General features: G+C 52.0%; 1 long non-coding RNA gene across 1 annotated transcript; it reads left to right on the top strand.

Annotated features, from left to right (window-relative positions):
- The first annotated feature begins 5206 nt into the window (after window positions 1-5206).
- LOC140595332 (uncharacterized) lies at window positions 5207-6704 on the top strand. Its single transcript, XR_011996852.1, has 2 exons — window positions 5207-5329; window positions 6078-6704. It is a non-coding gene; the product is annotated as an uncharacterized lncRNA (long non-coding RNA).
- The last annotated feature ends 12555 nt before the right edge of the window (window positions 6705-19259 follow it).

The following is a 19259-nucleotide window of genomic DNA, read 5'->3' as shown; positions in this document are numbered from 1 at the left end:
TGGTGAAGGCAAGGATGTTGAGACGGGGAGATGGCCCTCATCTCTGGGTGGGCCCCGTGTGGCCGCAAGGATCCTTGTAAGAACAAGGCCGGAGGGGCCCAGCCAGAGAAAGGGACATGTGGTGACGGGAGCAGAGAGAGGTGGGTGGGTGCCGCACTGCTGGCTTTGACGGAGGAAGGGGCCCGAGCTAAGGCATGCCGGCGCCCCGGGAAGCTGGGGGAGGCCAGGAGACAGATCCTGCTCTGGAGCCTCCAGAAGGGGCGTGGTTCTGCTGACTCATTTTAGACTTCGGACGTCCAGGGCTGTAAGAGAACACATGGGTGTTGCTTTAGGCCACTCGGTTTGTGACAATGTGTTCCAGCAGCAGGGAGAAGCTAATACTCCTTGTACCCAGGATACCCCACCCCCCCGGGCCTCTCCCCACTCAGGGCTGCCCCTTGGTCTACCGGGCTGCCCTCCTGACCTCCTAGTGAGAGTCGGGGTCCCAGGGCACAGTCCTTGGTCTTTTCCTCTCCGTGTCTTCTGCCTCGGGGGGTACCAACATTTTCAATGCGCCGCTAGTGCAAGATGTCTCCCAAGTGTGCGTGTGCAGACAGGAGACTCCTTCGCCCACCTGCCCATCTTCCGTCCCCATCACGGCAAACCTGACGGGCAAACCTAACTTGTCCAAAGCAGAACTCTGGAGCCCCTTCATCCGTTTCCGTTTTCCTTGCCTTCCCACCGCAGTTAATGGGATCCTCTTCTAGGTGCTCCAGCCAAACACCTTGGGGGGCGGAGGGGATCATCCTCTTTCTCTCACAGCTGCATGTAGTCATCAGCAGATCCTGTTGGCTCTACGTGAGAATATTCCCAGAACTGGCCCCCCGCCTGCCTCCCCAGCCCGCACCCCAACACAGGCCGCTGCTGTGGCATCACACCTCCCCTCAGAGCGCCACCAGGCCCCACGCAGGACCCTCCGGGCCCCACGAGGGCTGGTGCGCCCACCCTGCTTTCTCCTCTCAGACGTCGGGCCACCACCATCCCTTCCACCCTGCTCCCATCACATGGCCCCTTGCTGCTCCTCACCTGCCAGGCAGGCTGGTGCCTCAGGGACTTTGGACTCTGAAGGGCAGCGGAATGTGTCACCCCAAATGACGCCACCTTGGCAAGCGGATTCTTTTGAGGCGAAGGCAGTTGAAGAAGAGCAGAAGAGCAGTCTGACCTCTCCCTATCGTCCTGAAAGTGGGAGGTGAGAGCCCGCACGGATGATGGGCTCCAGGGACCAGGGAGAGAGTGACGTTCCTGTCACCAAGGACGGGTCGTCGAGGCCAAGAGAAATCCGCCCACACAGGCCTTGCTAAGATCACTCCAGTCTGCCTGCCGTCTCCTGAGTGTATCGCTGCTTTGCACCGGGGCTTCCCTCCTCGCTCAGCTTGGCCTGGAGACACTCGGGCCGGGCCCGTCTCCCCTCTGGGGCGGGCACCTGCGCTGCACACGAGCCTCCTGTTCCTCTGCCTCGGGTCGGCTTCATGCTTAGGCCCTGCTGGAGGCCCTGTGAGGGCAAAGGAAACGTATCGCCTCCCCGTGCCTCCGTGTTCCCTTCCCGTGGAATGTTCTGGAAGTGGAAAGTAGGATGGCTGTTCTTGCAGCCCCGGCAAATCTCCCTTCAACCCTCCCTTCTCCGGGGCCTTCCTGACTTCCCTGATGAAAACCGAAGCCCCCCCTTTCCCCCCAGCCCTCCGTCAGCGTAATTTTCCTCTGCATGTGAAGGCGGCTGGGCCCTCGGCCCCGAAGAGCGCTCGGGGTCTGCTGACAACACGTGTTTCTAGAACGCAGCTCCCCTAGGGCAAGGGTCCCCTCCGTGTCACCTTCGGCCTGTTTGTTCCCTCCCCGGGGACGGGATCAATGCCCGCCACCTGCGAGGCACTGGGCCGACGGCTTCCGAATGAACGAATACGAGTGAGCGGTTGGGCCATCCCTGGACGCAACAGTTTCACCCGGTTCCAGGAGCCGAGCGTTCAAAGTGGACGCGTGGTGCGTTCGCTTTACCCTGACGTTTGGTTGTCTATGCTGTCGGACGTCACAGGCGTCTGACGTTTCTTCACGTCCTCCGTGTCTGAAACTCCGAAGGCCGCGGGCCGGGGTAACGCAGCGTAAGCGGCATCCGGGCGGCTGACAGGGCTTCAGCCTTTCCTTGCCCACAGTGGCTCTGGCCTCATCCGCACGGTCCAGAACGCGTTGTCTACGGAATTAAACGTCAGGATCGTTCCTCTGGCCGCGGGGAGGGACGCCGCTCATCTGGAAGGAGGCTCCCCGTCGAGGGTGACCGAGGACGCAGGACGCGCGGCTTTGTCCTCCGTGCCTGTGGGCGCCGGCCTCGTGCTGCCCTGGGGCGCGCCGGCCCCCTCCACGTTGGGGTCCTCAGGCCTGCGCTTGGCATCTGTGGGGGGAGGGGGGAGGCCGCAGCTGGGAAAGCAGACTCGGGGCTCTGGATGTGGGGGGCTGGCAGGAAAAGTGGGGTTCCTGGCCCCGGAGGCCAGGCGCGGGCCTCTGACCCGCAGGGTGACGACTCTGAGGAGCGGCTCCTCTCGTACTTCTCCTGAGGGTGGAGCCGAGCTGACGGGGCGCCCCCCCCCCCAGCTGCCGGTGGCGGGAAGGGAGACCCCGACCACGCTGGAGCGGGCCTGCTCTGCTTAGGAAGGGAGAATCCACTTGCTTTCGTTTTGGTTTTTGTTGGTTGGTTGGTTGGTTTGGAAGGTGGGCGAGGGAGGGAGAGGACGGAGAGGAGGGGGCAGAGGCACGGCCAGCAGCTCCGCGAAAGGGCTCCGACATGGCCTACGGGGCTGTGTCCGCAAACCAAAGGTCCTGGGACTCTCCTCCAACCTCCAGGGAGCTCCGTGTGCACACCAAGACCTTGGAGCGTGCTGTGCGCGTTACGTGGAGTGTGTGTGTGGTATGTGTGTGTGTGTGTGTGTGCTGTGTGCGTGTGTGGTGTGTGTGGCACGTGTGGTACGATGGAGCACGCATGTTGGGTGTGTTGTAGGTTGTGTGTGAGGTGTGTGTGGTGCGTGAGGTGCGTGTGTGTGTCTGTGGTGTATGGTGCTATGTATGGGGTGTGTGTGTGAGGTAAATGTGCATGTGGTGTGGGTGTGTGTGGTGTGTGAGGTGAATGTGTGTATGTGGTGTATGGTGCTGTGTGTGGCGTGTGTGTGAAGTAAATGTGTGTGTGTGTGGTGTATGTGCGGTGTGTGTGTGAGGTGAATGTGTGTGTCTGTGGTGTATGGTGCTATGTATGGGGTGTGTGTGTGAGGTAAATGTGCATGTGGTGTGGGTGTGTGTGGTGTGTGAGGTGAATGTATGTGTGGTGTGTGTGTGTGAGGTAAACGTGTATGTGGTATGTTGGTGTGTGTGGTGTGTGTGAGGTGAATGTGTGTCTGTGGTGTGTGGTGCTGTGTATGGTGTATGTGTGAGGTAAACGTGTGTGACTGTGGTGTGTGGGTGTGTGGGTGTGTGTGAGGTGAATGTGTGTGTCTGTGGTGTGTGGGTGTGTGTGGTGCGTGTGAGGTGAATGTGTGTGTGTGAGTCACAGAGCAGGCTGGGCTCCACGCGCGTGTGAGCGCCGTGCAGGCATCTGCAGGGTTGGGAGAATGATCCAGACATGAAATCAACCTGCAACCGGGCGCCTGGACGCAGAGACCCCCACACGGACTTTGGTTTTGTTTTGAATTTTTTTTCTGTCGAAAATAATCGTAGCTGCACAGAACGCTGCCAAGAAGCGGCCCCTTCAGCACCCGCCCTCCGTGGTGACGTCCTCCGGCCCGACTGTGCGCTCTCGGGCCCAGCGGCTGACAGAGGGGCCGCTCAGTCGTCCCGACGGTCGCCGTCACAGGCGCTCCGTGGGTCCCACGTGAGGACCTGCGCGAGCATCAGGACCCCAGGGGATCGCGTGTGCTCCCGCCCGGCGCCGCCGGCCTCCTGCGGGGCGCTGGACCTTTCCACAGGCCGCTGGGCTGGCGGAGGCTCCCGCCGGCTCATCTGGCTACGAAGGCCGCCGGGCCCCGGGGCGCAAGCCGGCAGCTCGCGGGGTTACTGAGCCGACACCGATTTGGACCCCAAGTGGCTCAGGCTCCAAAGGCCTCTGGGCTCACAGAGTCCGTCACGCCGGGAGCGGCCTCTGGCCCCGGAGCGGGGGCGGCACAAGGGCCAGGGTCTGAGCCCGGGATCCCTGCCGACTGGGAACCGAGGCTTCGGGGTGCGGAGACCCACCGAGGCTCCACTTGGTCAGATTCGTGTCCCTGCGCCCCAGAACCCGACTTGCTGGCCCATGGCGGCGACCGCTCACGTCAGGCGCCCCAAGACTGTGGGTACGTTGTAGGTCAAGCATGTCTATTGACACATAGGGAGGGGGCTGCAAAGCCTGCGGCCCTTGGGGACCGGCGAGTCACTGGCTCTCAGCAGCCGGAGGTGGGGTGCGGGTGGCGCTCCCGGCTCCGCGGCCGCCAGCGGCCGGTGCGCACTTGTCTTCTTTTTCTGCAGAAGCCGAGACGGAGACGGGGAAGTAAATTCTCCTGATTTTTAAACGGCGGCAACTAATTTAAAGACCATGTGAAGTCCTCTTGTCAACCGAACAACAGGGATGCTGGAACCTGACTTGGCCCAAGCCGGCCGGTGCCCCCGACTCTGGGACATCTTCACAGAACGAGAAAACACAGAAAGAGGAATTGGCTGGTTGGCGCCTTGGTGGCCCTTGGTGGCACTTGATTAACTCATGAAGTCGTTGTGTTTCCCAAATGAGAGCTCTGGAAGGACAGTGATCATCGTGTGTGTAGTGCCCGACAACTCACCAAAGCCATGCGTGGGATCCTGTCCCGGGGGGCCAGGGGGTGGTACGGGGCACAGATAGCTCGTCCGAGGGCGCAGGCCCGGGGGGAGGCACAGCCCGCATTGCCACGGCAGGAGTGGCCGGGATCAGGGTGGCGCAGGGCACCCGGGGGCGCCCACCCGAGCCCCCACCACTCCAGCAGCCAACCGAAGACGCAGTGAGCTTTTCCCACTTGAGAGGAAGCGTTGGCGATGCCGGCCCTGCCCTGTAGACGTGAGGTCGAGAGGCTATCGGAGCTGCTTGAGGGGCTCTTGCATGGAATTTATTTATTTACTTATTTACTTATTTATTTATTTATTTATTTATTTATTTATTTATTTATAATTTCTTTTTCTTGTCTTGCATGGAATTTAGACGACCGTGTCAGCAACCGAGCCTCGGCGCTTTCCTAGAGCAAACTTCTCAGCACCCTCAAACAAGCCTCGTAGCAGCCATTGCCCTCCGCGCACGCCCATAACACGCCCACAGGTGAATTTACAGTTTACAAAGTCCTTTCCTCCCTTTAATTCTTGTCTCGTGGCTTTGTCTCCTCTGGAGAGCCCAGGACAAGTGCTTTAGACTTCAAAATTGTAATTGCGATCCCCGCGGATTTCCATCTGCTCTGAGGGATGATGGACGGCAAAGTGTCGCCCCGCGGAGGGTGATAGCCGGACTGGCCAAGTGGAGGCGACGCAAGCCGCCGTCCGCGTCTGCAGTTCTGAGGCGCCCCCACTGCTTTCCCATCCGTCGGGCTACGCTTTACGGGATGCTCGCTGGGGATCTATTTAGCCTTGACTATCTGAAGCAGCGCTGGCCGAAGCGGAAGGATGTTAGTCTTTGGTTCGTTGACCTGGAACATTTGATCTAGAAGGAGGCCAGGATGTTGGCTCCTTCTTTTCGGTTGGCTTCCCTTTGGGATATGGCCCTGGGAGAGCAGGGGCCCCATCATCCTTGTCCCACACAGCCTTGAACCATACCCGGCATTCATTGGCCGAATGAACCGGAAGAGTCCAAATACCAACGTGCTTTTAACTCCGGGTTCCTGCGGTGAACTGGAGTCAAGGCACGGTTGATGCTCTTGACCTCGACAACAGTCTAACTGGCCCAGCTCACTCTTCCCCTCGTTATCCCTGTGTGTGCGTTTCGCTCGGGCAAGCGAACCCTCTCCGACGTGCAGCTTCCCAGAGCCTATAGTTAACGTGGACCTACACGTCTTCTGTCCCTTCTGTCCCTACAGTGCCCGAGTCCTGCTTTCTTCCTGAGAGTTGTCTCTGGCCTGCCTCCAGCGATCTGCCAGGAAGTTACAGGCTACGCACCCCTTCAGCAATGCGACTGAACTTCCGTTGTTTCTGGAAGATGAATTTAGAGGTGCTTTTCCAATTACCAGCGGTGGTCAGGGAGACGGAGACAAAAGACTGCTGACTCTTCGCCTTGGCACGCACGGGCCCTCGCGCCAGCAGGAGCTGGTTGTTGTGTCTTAGTGATGAATGCAGGGAATCAGCAGCTTAAAAACCAATTAGCTTTCTGCTTCTTTCGCTCATGCGGGACGGCGCTGCGCGGGGTTTGGCTGCTTGAGAGTGGAGTTCAAACCGGGCCAGGCGTGGAAGTTAAGCTAGCAGAACTGATGAAAGGAGCCGGTTTCAAGGACGTCCGTGCTCTTAGCGCCATCAAAATGTTCATCTCATTTCATGGAACGCTTCTGAGTCGGAATCGTCAGTACAGACGTTAAGATGCAGCAGCTATTGACGCCTGTTCTAGGTCATCACGCCTGAAGACACCCTGGGGCTTTAATCTGAGAGTGGAAGTTTTTCTGTATAGTTGTTGCTATCTGCAAAAATGTCAAACGTATACGTGCTAATATTTATAAGGTGGCGTTTGTGTTTTTTCTGCAGTTGTTTGGGTGACATTCGGCTTTGTTAATTGCTGTGTTTTGTCATGGGTGGATGTCCTGGGGTGATTGATGGCACAGGGTGATGGGGGCGGGGGAGGGGGGTCACCCTGGACCTGTTGGGCTGGCTCAGGATCTGACTCGTAGCCTTGAATGTCCAGAAATTTGATTGTTAGGACTCCATAGTGGAACAATCTAGACTCAAAAACTATTAGGGTATGGATCAGGATGCCAAGGTCTTTATTCACAATAAACACTCCTTTTCTAGGGGGACAGGCCTCAGGGCGCCCGATTCATCTCAGCTGTTAGGGTGAAGAGACAGACTTGGAACAGAAGCCCAGCTCCGCGAACGGCTTGGGGTGAGCCAGACCTTTCTGAGCCTCAGTTTCCATAGTTGTAAGGTAGCCACGTGCATCCCATCCTCAGGGCAGGGGGGGAGATTAGTGGAGAATAGGTGTTAATGCACAGGGTCCAGGAAGAAGCATGGGAAGGTTTTGATGAGACAGCCGGATGCGGTGGTGATGAGCATAGACGCGGAGCCGGTGTGTGGACTCCTAGCCCAGCTGCAGTCCCCTGAAATACGCTGCTTCATATTTCTGAGATTCAGTTTCCTCATCTAGACATTGGGAGCAGAATGTTATGTCCCTCGTAGACTTGCTGTTGCGTTGAATGAGACACCGTGTGGAAAGCAGGTGGCATGTTGACCATGGCGAGGGCTCTGTTGAATGGAGGCCATTGTCATCAGGAACATGAGTAGCTGGGGCGGTAGAAATCGTAGCAGCTGCGTAGCACCACCGGCAACAAAAGCAAAGCGTCCCAGAGATGAAGGTCGCTCAGTGAGAACAAAACCGAATGGAGGGGTGGACAGTCTAGGGCAGAGCTCTCCAACCCTGGCACTCCTGATGTTTGGGCTGGAGGATTCTCTTGGGGGAGGCCGTCCCATGCATTATAGACAGCTTAGCAGCATCCCTGACCTCTGCCTACATGCAGCCAGCAGCACCATCCAGCTGTGACCACCAAAGATGTCTCCAGACACTGCCAAATGTCACCCTGCTTGAAAAGCACTGAGCTAGGTGACCACTTCACCCAGACCCTGGAGAAGCCTGTGGTCCTCCATGGATGCTGCATTGCCCACACCCATACAGGCTCCCACCTGCCGGTGTTTTGCTTTGCTTCTCCTGTTCGAGACTTAACCTGTCCTCTCCTTTGTCCACTTTTGCTTCTCCTGTTCGAGACTTAACCTGTCCTCTCCTTTGTCCACTTTATGACAAATTCCAAATGCCTATTATGAGCCAAGGATCTGGGGAACAGGCTCAGCCTCCACCCTCAGGGACATGCCCATAGACCTCTTACCTCCACTGGCTTCCGTCAGCACTGCCCTTGCTCACGTGCCACAGACTAGACCACAGCTTTCTGAGGCTCACTGCAGTCTGGGCAGGACACCTCTGGGCCCCATGGTGACAAACCTTCTCTGCGTGGATTCATTTTCTTTAGAGGATTCATCGTTTTCCTTGTGTAGATGGCCACTACAGGTACTGGCGTTGTAATCTCAGGGACGTGACTTAACCATACTGGATCACAGATTCCCGTGCAAAATGGGGACGATGACAGATCACCAAGTTGGATGCTTGCAAGCCAGTTAACTGAGATTCCATGGTTTCTTACCTCTTTTCTCTCCTTTCCAATGATAATCTTATTCTAAATTGCAGCAGCACCTCATCTGGCCTCTTGATATTTACCACAAAATGGTTTTTAAGGATAGAGTCTAACTTAATGTGTCTAGGCTTCGTTTTTTTTTTTTTTTGTTCTATTATCCCAGTGCCTATATTTGTCTGCATTACTGTCCAATTTAAAATGTTCCTTACCAGCGGAACTCAGTGGTTTGTAAATCTCTATATCATGACTGGAAGAGTTTGTCCCATTGTAATTTGGATTAATGTCTGAGCAGGCCCGGCTCAATGAGTAAAATTTTAAATTATTTTCCAATTAAAAGAAGATATTTTATTACCTTCAAACCAAGCAAGAATTGGCCTAGGAAACCATGACAATAAAATTCTTTAGGGAAGTATTAAGTAAACAGATAAGAATGACTCAGAACTTCATTTTGCGAGCTCTATATCAATTGCTCATTTTATGTCCAGCTACAATACCCACCAAGAGATAAGTGCCTATGTGATCCCTGCTGTGCTTTAATGTGTTTGGAAACAGCTTGTGCTCTTAAGTAGTTTCAACAGTCAATAGGAATCTTGTTGACACTTTTCATTTGCTTACCAGAGCCTTTCTTAAAAGATCTTAAGAGGTAAACTTTAACCCAGCGCCTGTCAGAATGACTAGCAGAGGTCTAGAGCTGATGTGGTCTGCTAGCTCACTGCTCACTAGGGGCGATCACTCCACATGCGTGAGCTGGGCAACGTTCGTATCATGACACCGTCTTTATAGATGCTTCCCATCACTTAGTTTGGGGTATCCAATGTTAATTATGTCCCATTTTACCTATTGACTTTTCATTGGAAAAGAAATGAATTTTTAAAAAGAGTTATTTATTTTAGAGAGAGAGAGAGAGAGATTGAGAGCACGAGCAGGAGAGGCAGAAGGAGAGGGCAGAGGGAGAGACAGAAAATCAAGCAGACTCTGAGCTGAGCACAGAGTCTGACACGGGGCTCGATCCCATGACTCTGAGATCATGACCTGAACTGTAACTAAGAGTTGGATGCTTAGCCGACTGCACCACCCAGGCACTCCTGGAAAAGGAATGATTTTATTTTTATTTTATTTATTTTTTTAAGATTTATTTATTTATTCATTATACATACACACACACACACACACACACACACACACACACACACAGAGGCAGAGACACAGGCAGAGGGAGAAGCAGGCTTCGTGCTGGGAGCCTGATGTGGGACTCGATCCCGAGACTCCAGGATCGCGCCGTGGGCCAAAGGCAGGCGCTAAACCGCTGAGCCACCCAGGGATTGCCAAGGAATGATTTTAAAATGAAATTTTAATTCCCTTTCACACGTACCAGCACTCTATTGGTTCCTAGTGAGTTGAATCATCGCTGCGGGGTCTACTGGAAAGCTCGCGGGAACTGAACACTAACAGACCCTGGCGAGGACCAGGTTTTGTCTCTAATAAGCTATGTTCATGTCTTCGATATTCAGCTTCATTATTTTTGCACAGTCTTTGATTTTCCTGGCTTTCACTGTTGTGAAGATTGGCTTCAGGAAGCGAGGGGATCCGAAGACCGAAAGCAGAAATGTTCCATACAAAACCCTGTCAACAGGGTCTCACGGATCTGCGAAATGAAAATGGATGGGTTGGCATATCAGAATTTTAAAAAGATCTTTAAGCAAGTGTACAGAAAGGGAGCTGTAGAGAAAAACAGAAATGTCACAAGGGACATTTCACAAAGCACGTTGCCATTTAGAGATAATGTCAAGTTTAAGACAGGAGACGCAGCGCCTGCTAAGGAGGACGGAGTGGGGAGGGGGTCAGCCCAACGATATTTGGTCTCTGGTCACATCATGACTTAGTGCCAGACAGGCAAGATTAGGAGAAGGCTGGGCCAGCTGCAGTTACTAAGTAAGTTTATGGAGCATCAATAAAAGATAAAAAGAAATGGTCAGTGGCATGATCCATAACAGCTCCCAATGGAAGCCACCCTAGTGTCCACCAGCAGAGGAACGGATAAACGAAATGTGGCACATCCACACAATGGAATACTATCTGGTCATAAAAAAGTTGAGGTACTGATAAAGTTTTACAACATGGATGAACCTGGAAAATATGATGCCGAGGGAAAGAAACCAATCACAAAAGACCATGTATTATGGGATTCCATGTACATGAAATCTCCAGAATAGGTGAAAGTCTCCATAGAGACGAAAAGTGGATTGGTGGTTGCCAGGGACCTGGGGGGAGATGACTGGGAAGCAACTGCTATTGGGGAAATGTTTTCTTCTTGGGGGATGAAATGTTCTAAAAGTGGTTGGGGTGATGGTTGCAGAATTCTGGGAATATAGTAAAAACCACCGACTTGTATACTTTTAATGAATTTCAGGGTGTATGAATTGCGTCCCAACAAAGCTGTTATGGAGAGGGAGGGAGAGGGGAGAGGCACCCCATGGACAAATAAATGAGAGAAAGCAAAGAGAGTGTGTGTCATAGGATGTTATGATCATAAAAACTTGAGATGGGAATTAAAGGAAATCAATAGAAATTCTGCTTCCAGGTACTGAATTGCTGGGAAGAGTTTGGGTTTTGGAGCTCAGAGATCTGGCTTCAGTCTTCAGGCAAGCTTCTCAACCACCCGGGACCTGTTTCCTCATCTGAACATTGGGGAGCTGGGGGAGATGATTCATGTGCTCCTTTCCAGCCTTTACCACCCGTCGACTTCCAAGGATCTCTTGCTGTCTGTCCTCTTTCTTTCTTAGCATCCCCCTGGAACATCCCACCCGACACCTTGTTGCTGGCACCCGTAGGAACAGAACGCACTGCCTTATGTAACTGTGATGTTTTATATTTGGGGTCTGCTTTGGGTGGGGCATCCTTAAACCAACAAGATTCCTCTTTTTTCTTAACCTGTCACATTCAATTCTAAAAATAGTTAGAAGCCCCAAGTGGCGGATCATCAGGATGATGATCCTGGACCTACACTTGTGTGACCCTCTGGATGCACCTTTGAGCAAGTTCAGGGGAAAAGCAGGAGTGTCTTGACTTTTGTCTTGGGTCCAATAGGTGCCTGTGGGACCAATTGATCACCTTATTTTCCTTCTTGATTCCTGTTTATCTCTTCCGATCTTATTCAAAAGGACTTGAAAGCATTAAGTACAGCACTTCATTTGATTAAACTGATTGCTCAGTGAAAAACAAGACTGTCAGCTGGGAGCTGCAGATAAGAGTGTTTTTCCAGGCCTTAACTGAAGCTGTCATCTGAAAGTTAAAGGTTGAGGGGGCTGGTGAGGAGGAAAGAAAGAACACCAAAGGAGTTACGTTATAGTCAGTAAAGGTTAGAAATGAATCACAAGATCAGGGTAGGAAACCAAATAATAAAATAAGTGCATAATAGCGGGTTGCCAGGCAGACAGTGGGCTAATACTGAAGTGACAAGTGAATACAGCGGGGGCTGAGCCATGGAGAAAAGCAGGCGAGATGGAAAACCAGAGGGAAAAAGGCTAAAAGCCAACACAGAGTGCGAGAGCAGGGGAGGCTGTCACTCTGTCTTAGGAGAAACGAAGAAGCCAGACAAATTATAAGTGTACTTTCCTTTGGAAACGTGATCGGAGAGCCTGAGATCAGCACTGCTGGGAGGGTGGGTGGCGGGACGTGGTGGGTGGGGTCCTGTGGGTGCCCACCCCTCGACTCAGCTCGGGGACAGTCCGGACTTGCCAGTTTGCAGGTGTCCATGATGCAGGACCAGGGTGATGTCTGAGGTTTTGCTGGATCTCCTGGCTTCTCCACTGGGAAAGAGATGCTAAGGTGATGGAGGGCCTCTGTACACCTGGCATTGGCTGCCACGGGTGACCTCCCGCCTGGGCCCTGGGCAGTAGGTACTATTCTTATTCCTCTATTTCAGACCAGGACACTGAGGCAGCTTGCTTGCTCACACAGCAGGGACTGTGCTTCTCGCCTCCCTGACAGCTCCCCCGCTGGGCATCCTTCTGAAGCCACTGCATGAATGGTTAGACCTGCCTATCCCCATGAGGTATGGAGCATGGTTTCCAGACCCAGGGAGGGGTTTTCATGGACCACCCAACCTTGGACAACATTGATTTCGTTTGTCATGTCACCAAAAGGGAAATGGGCAGGGCCGTTCTGAGCACTTTACCTTCTTGGCATTTGGTTGCCTCTGGCCTCCCTTCATGGACAGTGGCTTCATCAAGCTCTTGGTCAAAATAATGCCTTGCAAAAAGCGTGCCCCAGTGCGTCACGGAAACAAGTTGCACAAAGAACCCTGTACGCTCAAACACTGGCGCTGCCCAACCAGCTGGGTGGATCTGGCAAAGACCTGCAGTCCAGATGGGCGTTGGGTTCACAGAGCAGTTCAGCTCTCATGTCCTGGCAAGAGTGGGGGTGGGTCTGGAGAGACTGGGGCTCCTCTGTCAACCTGCCCTCAGGCCCACACCGGGATGTGCAGCCATCGTCAGCCACGGTGGCCTCTGCTGATGGAGGAGGAACTCAATCTCCTTCTCGAAGTTTCTCTGCAGTTCTCAAAGATCGTGATCAAATGAAGAAAGGAATGCTGACTTCAAAATTATTGCCAGCCTCTTGGCCAGCATCCTCAGAGGGTGGGTCTGCGGGACCCAGCTCAGACCCCTCACTTATTCCTCTCTACCCCCAAGCAGGACCTCTGAGCAATTCTGTGGCAGGTCCCCACTAAAGGAGACTCATGGCAGAATGAAGGAAGTTTCCAACGGACTGCCCAGGCCGAGCTAATGTTTCATGAGGATAATAGAAGGGATAATTTGTTTCCGAGTATAATTTTATTATATCTTAATGCAAAAAAGGTAAGATAGATTCCCTATGATTTTATAATAACCCTATTATTTTTATAATACCATGCTATTATCATAACTATTTTACTGCAAATGATGAAGTAACTGCATTTCTTGTATATTATCACATTATCATTTACCACCAAAACTTGGCTTTCTCCCCCACCCTTAATTTTTAAGCTTTGACTATTGAAAAACTTAAAAATATTTTCTAAAGTGGCTCATTCAGGTCTTATCCTGTAGACTTTCTACAACACACCTATACTTCTGCTGTCATCTCTCTTTTCAGATGGTAAATTACCCTGAAAGTTTTAATGAATAAATGAATAAATTAATTAATGATGACCAGAAAAAGGTCCTATTAAAACAGTGTGCGTTTGGGGTGCTCAGCTGACATCTGGTGAGCAGTGACTGATCATCTTATGATAAAAGGTGAACTCAAGGACCCCCCCTCCCCACTTCCTGACTCATAAGAGTTTTTACCAGCACGGTTATATAAAAGAACAGAGCATAAGGGAAATTATTGTTTAATTTCAAAAACACAAATGAATCACTAATACAAAGTGCGCTTCTGCTTCACGCTTTCATGCCCGAGGTGACTCATGGCACAGGGCTGTGTTTTCAAAGAGATGAGCTCAGAACAAGTTTGCATGTCAGGGATTCGGCAATGTAACAGGTAGACAAATGAAGACACAAATGTCACACAGTTCTCAGTGCCAGGAAGGAAACACAATTAGGGGACCGCGTGTTGGTGGGTGCCAGGAAGCGCCGAGCCCCTACCGACGAGGAGGCCCAACCACGCACGAGCCACGTGCAGTGCTCCAGGCAGAAGTGATAACAGTTGCAAAGGCCCCAAGGTCCAAATAAAGGTTGCTCGAGAATGGGACCAAGTTTGCCACACAGAAGGGAAGCTGGGTTTGAAGGGATGACCCTTGCAGCTCCCGAGGACTGAGCCAACTGGCCGGCCGCAATCTGATACCGACGACGACGGTGGGGTCAGCAGCCGGAGCAGGTCACTGAAACAATGGACTAGAATGTTCAGGATTCTTCTGGTTGCTCTGTCGCCTTCCCACGCCCCTGTCGCCCCTCTCAAGTCAGCCAGCACAGCGCCTGGCCCTGCGCAGTGAGCTCACATACGTAGCAACTAATGTCCCAGGCACCGCAGAAGGTACAGTGGAGCTGTGGTGGGCGAGCCTGCAACGAGTAAGTGGCTTTTGGTGAAAATGCCTGCAGCCAGAGGTCATGAGGTCTCTGTGCTTGCGGAGATGCTGTTCAGGCCTCCCTTCCCGCGGTAGGTTTCACCTCCAGCCTTGAACTTTCTTTTCCCGAGGAACAACATATGTCACACGCAACCTTCTTTTGACATGACAATACCTGGAATAATGAGATACGTAAAGAATAATGAAGAGCTAAGCGTTTCTAAGTGTATTTTGAGCAGGCATTACCTTCCATCGATGCTTTTCAAATGTCACTCGCGCAGTGTTCTGTTTGTAGTGAAGCACGAAACTTCTTGGCTGATCGTCTTCAAAGTACCTGAGAATCTTTTAACTCTGTGTTGAACTCTGGCAAGTCGCTCCAAAATTAAAGTGCTCAAAACCTTTATTTTGAAAAGCCCAAGAGGTGCCCATCAAAGAAGCGAGGCCATTCCCTTTCCAGTACTTACCGAGTACGCTCCTCTGGAAATGTCAGACATGCCCTCATTTAAATAATGTGACAGCTCACAAGAAGACATCTGACGAGCATTGCATTCAATTGTTAAAAGTACAACAAAGAAAGTCCAAGAAGTTTTTTTTTTCCCAAAGAATTCATCATTAATAATTCACATGAGCTACTTTATATGTGGTCGCCTACTGAATGCAATTATTTCCTTCCCGTCTCTCTGCAAATGGAGGCTGTGAAGACTCATTGGAACATGAAGGACACCTGGGATTTTCACCTGAAAGAAAAAAACAAAGCCTTAAGACTGCTTGAATAGGCTCCACACATCCCAAAACGTATGCAGAAATGTCTAAACGCAGAGGTACTTGATATAAATCATCAAACACACGTATTTTAAAAACGTGTTTTGACCCAAAGCGCCTGAATTTTTCATTTACCACCACAGGGCAGCTCACTGAAAATCCAATCTCGCTGGCTGATGGTGCCTCACGATTTTTTTTTTTTTTTTTTTGAAAAATGCTCCATGCTCAGTATGCTTCTGGAGCTCTTTGAACTTTCATCCTGAGGTTGTAGTTTGCTGGGTAGAAATAAACATTGATGTAGGAAAGACGGTAGGGTTCGAAGCCGACGGCCAAGAAAGAATTCTTGAGACATCTGTGGTGCAAAAAGGTGGTTTGATTAAAACACAGGGACAGGACTCATGGGCACAAAGAGCTGGCCTGGGGTCGTGAGGTGATGAGGAGTGGCCCCTTCTATGCTTTCAAGTTGGGAGGCCGTTGGGGGGAGCATAAGCCTCCCAGGTATTTTGGAAGCAAGGTTTCTAGGGTCCTGAGGGGGCTGACCATTGTTAGGAAAAGCTCAGTCCTGAGACCCTTCAGATGTAGATCAGTGGGTCCTATGCTTGGGGGATGATTGCCAACATGTATCTTGGAGGGGTAGAGATAAAGGAAGTTCCCAAAGGAATTTTTATGTGTTAAAGTAGACTCGCAGGATCCTGGGGGTTGAGCTAAGATTGCCTTCGACTACAAGGCAGTTGAGTCCCTAAGGGAAGGTCACTCTGCCTGTTTCAAGGACTTGTCAGTGGGCTGTAGATGGTAAGGAAATTTGATAATTTTTTTCCGCCTTTGTTTTCCATATCAAACAGGATCCTCCAGAGGGCTGCTCCGTGGCCATCGTCTTATTCCCAAGATCTGGGTAGACGAACATCAGGCTTTTCAGTCGGCACTGTTCAGGTTGGGTTGGCGTGGCGGGTCTCAGGGAAGGGTCCCCGAGGAATCTGCTAGGGTGCCTGGAGGTGAGCCTTTCCCTGCATCCAGATCTTTCCATTCCTTTGCTCTTCCCCCTTGGGCAAGAACGTAGAGGTCACCTTGCAAATGGCTCACCTTGGTGTCAAGTGCATTTTTGAGACCGTGGCAGCTGAATTTCGCCCATAGACCATCCCCACCCCACAGCTCAGCTCCCACATCACCAGGGCCTGCGGCCACTGCCACGCTCCTGGGGGATGAGGTGGGGTATGGAGAAACCTGTGCTAGCAGGTTGATTAAGGTTAAGCCTTAATTAAGCAGCCTTGGTGCAGCCCCTAGTAGAGGAAGCGGCTCTCTGAAGGAGAAAGTGTCCTCTGTGGGAGGAAGTCAAGTCGGGCCGGGCTGAGTCACTGTGCGTATTTGTGATGCAGTGAGTGCTGCAGAAGCCATCGGGGAGGGGACTTGTAATGAGCTGCCATGTTTCCTCTCGCCAGGCTTAAATTAATTTCTTCAAATGTTCCCGTTAGTTAACAATGATTGATAGAGTGAAGATATTATTAATAAAAATTAGGTACCCAGCTCGGGAATGGACTTTTGTTCGTGCCTCAGCACTTAGCAAAGGGCAAGTGAAAAAGGGTATTTTCAGCATCTTGTGGTTGGAATGAGTCGGGCAGGTGGAAAATGATTCGAGCCATTCATCAAAGCTGTCAAGACCCGTCTCCCACCAGAAGTGTTTACCACTATTCACAATGAGCTCCCGCGTCCTGCTAATAGGAGCCTGTTCGGCCGTAACTCAGGACTTTTAGGACGGCTCGGGCTACGTAGCACACCTATTTCATTGAATGTGGGTACGTCTTGCGGCTCTTGATGCTGGCAATTATGAGAAAGCACCGTGGGACTTCTGGAAAAGTAAACAACACAGCTCAGAACAACGCCTGTTCGGGGTGGCTTCGAATAAGGCCAAGCGGTACGTGCTCTGGGGAGCCGATGAGTGGGGGAACAGCAGCGTCGGGAGTGAAAAATGAGCCGGTTATTCCACACACATAATAACATAAATCTGATTCAAGGAAATGAGAGCGAAGACGAGTAGACAGGAAGGCATATGGAAAAAGTTAAATAGAAACCCGAGGTGATACTGCCATCACTCTATGGTTAGGGATTTATCGGGGAGCGGGTACGTTTATTGATTGGGTGTATTTACTGTCTGCACACCACACTCGGTGCTTAGTCGTCTGTGCCTCCAATGTTTGCAGAACCTGTCTCCCCAGCGGTGGGGGAGGGGCTTCCTTAGTGCATGTTTGCTGAGCACCTACTACATGCCAGGTGTGGTTTGAGGTGTGGAGGATGGTGAAAGGAGGGAGAACCCAGATGACTAGAAGTCGAGGACTTTGCTTTTGCTTTTTTTGTCCCTTCCCTCCCGTGCCTAGCATGAACCCATAGGACTCAATGGTCGAGCAAATAAAAGAATTTGCACGCATAGAGAACGGCGCTTTTTTCCTTCTAGTACTTCTGAGCCTCGGCTTGTCAAGTTACCAGATCTGATCCTCATAACTTCCCTAGGAAGCAAGTACCGTAATTGTCCTCAGCTAACAGCAGGGAGACCTGAGCAAGCAAAGAGAGGGCATGAGTTGACTAGGGCCACACGGTCAAGACACAAAGGCAAGTATTTGCCTGTGGCGTGCATGTCTTCGGCTACCTTTCGCTGCCTCCCCTAAGGACACCGTGGGCCCTATCTGCAGATCTGAGGGTGGGTCCAGTCCCTGTTTCAGATGACCTTAATGGCCAGATAGAAACAATTGCTCGGTGAGGTTGATTTGCCTCTGTACAGAAGTTGGGGTCTGAAGGCCCAGCCCGTCCCTGCTCCCCAGCTTGGAACAGAGTGGGCCCACGGGGCTTGGCAGCTGAAGCCAGCCCCTGAGACGTGTCCAGCCCTGGATCCTGCCGGCACTGGCCGTGCCAGCTCTGCACAAGGCAGACAAGGGTTCCGAAAGAGGACTCTTACCTCACAGCTTCTTTGCGCAAGGCAGGGAAAGAAAATGGGCATAATCTCGCCCGCTTTCAGCAGAAGAACTGCAGGACGGAAGCCAACCTGGTTGGAAATGAAAGAATCACAGAGCCTCCTGCGTATGAGGGTATGGAGGGGGCCCCCAGTCACTGCTTCCCATGCTCCTTCCCCAGACACCCACCTCCTGACACCGTGAATTGTCCCGACCCATGTTGGCTTGGGACTCCGTGTGCCCATAGCAGGTTTCTCATGCCTCCAACCATCACGCTTTTACTTTAAATATCTAAAACACAAAAACAAAAATTTATTTTCCCCTTCACCACTTATCTCACTTGGTTGTCTCCTCAGAGCAATGCATGCCAGTTTGGGGAAGGGGGCCTCCGGGCAGGCCTCTTTTGCCACCGGACTCTGTGGTCCTTGTTCAGACCAACTGGATTTTCTGCATGTGTGATGTCGGGCTTTGCTTCTGTGCCAGGCTATGAGAACAGCAGTCCTGAGGGGCCTCAATTTTGATATAATTCAATGTGGAAAGACTTTAGGGTTCCACGGCTAAGTTAGAAGCCCCCAAGCTCCTGATGAGACATGCTGGCTGGACCCCCACCCCAGGGGGCTGTGTCTTTGAGCCTCCCTGGTACGAATCCTACCCCCTACCCCCACCCCGTGTGAGAAGCTGAGAGTGTGTTAAGATTTACTGAGTTCAGGAGTTATTCCCAGCACGGACTAAAAAAGGCATTTGTGTTCTGAGCCGCCACATTATAGGCAAGGGGAAGAGTTTGCATAGTTATCAGTGAGCATCGGGGGGTGGGGAGGGTGGGGGGGTGGGGGGGGGTGTTCAGTTCCAGAGGGACTACCATTATTTCCAATAGAGTTAACTGCGTCGCAAAGTGGATCCATTTTCTTGCTGCAAAATAAGTGCGTTGGATTGTTTTTGTGGTAACTATGCAATTAGTTCTCTTTGCCCCGTGCTTTGCCGGGTGCGGCTGTCTTTCCTCGGTGAGTATGTTTGGAGCCGTATTTCATGGCAAACCTGTTCTCACTCTGCGTGCTGCAAACTCAGAACATGGGCTGGCTTCCTCTGCGGGACCTGAAATCAAGGCCCTGGGGAGTCAGAAGGGCCACCTCA

This window comes from Vulpes vulpes, chromosome 14 (genome assembly GCF_048418805.1).
Source record: "Vulpes vulpes isolate BD-2025 chromosome 14, VulVul3, whole genome shotgun sequence".
In the NCBI taxonomy this organism is placed as follows: Eukaryota; Metazoa; Chordata; class Mammalia; order Carnivora; family Canidae; genus Vulpes; species Vulpes vulpes.
Note: the sequence above shows the minus strand (reverse complement) of the source record. Positions and strands in the feature narration are given on the sequence as shown.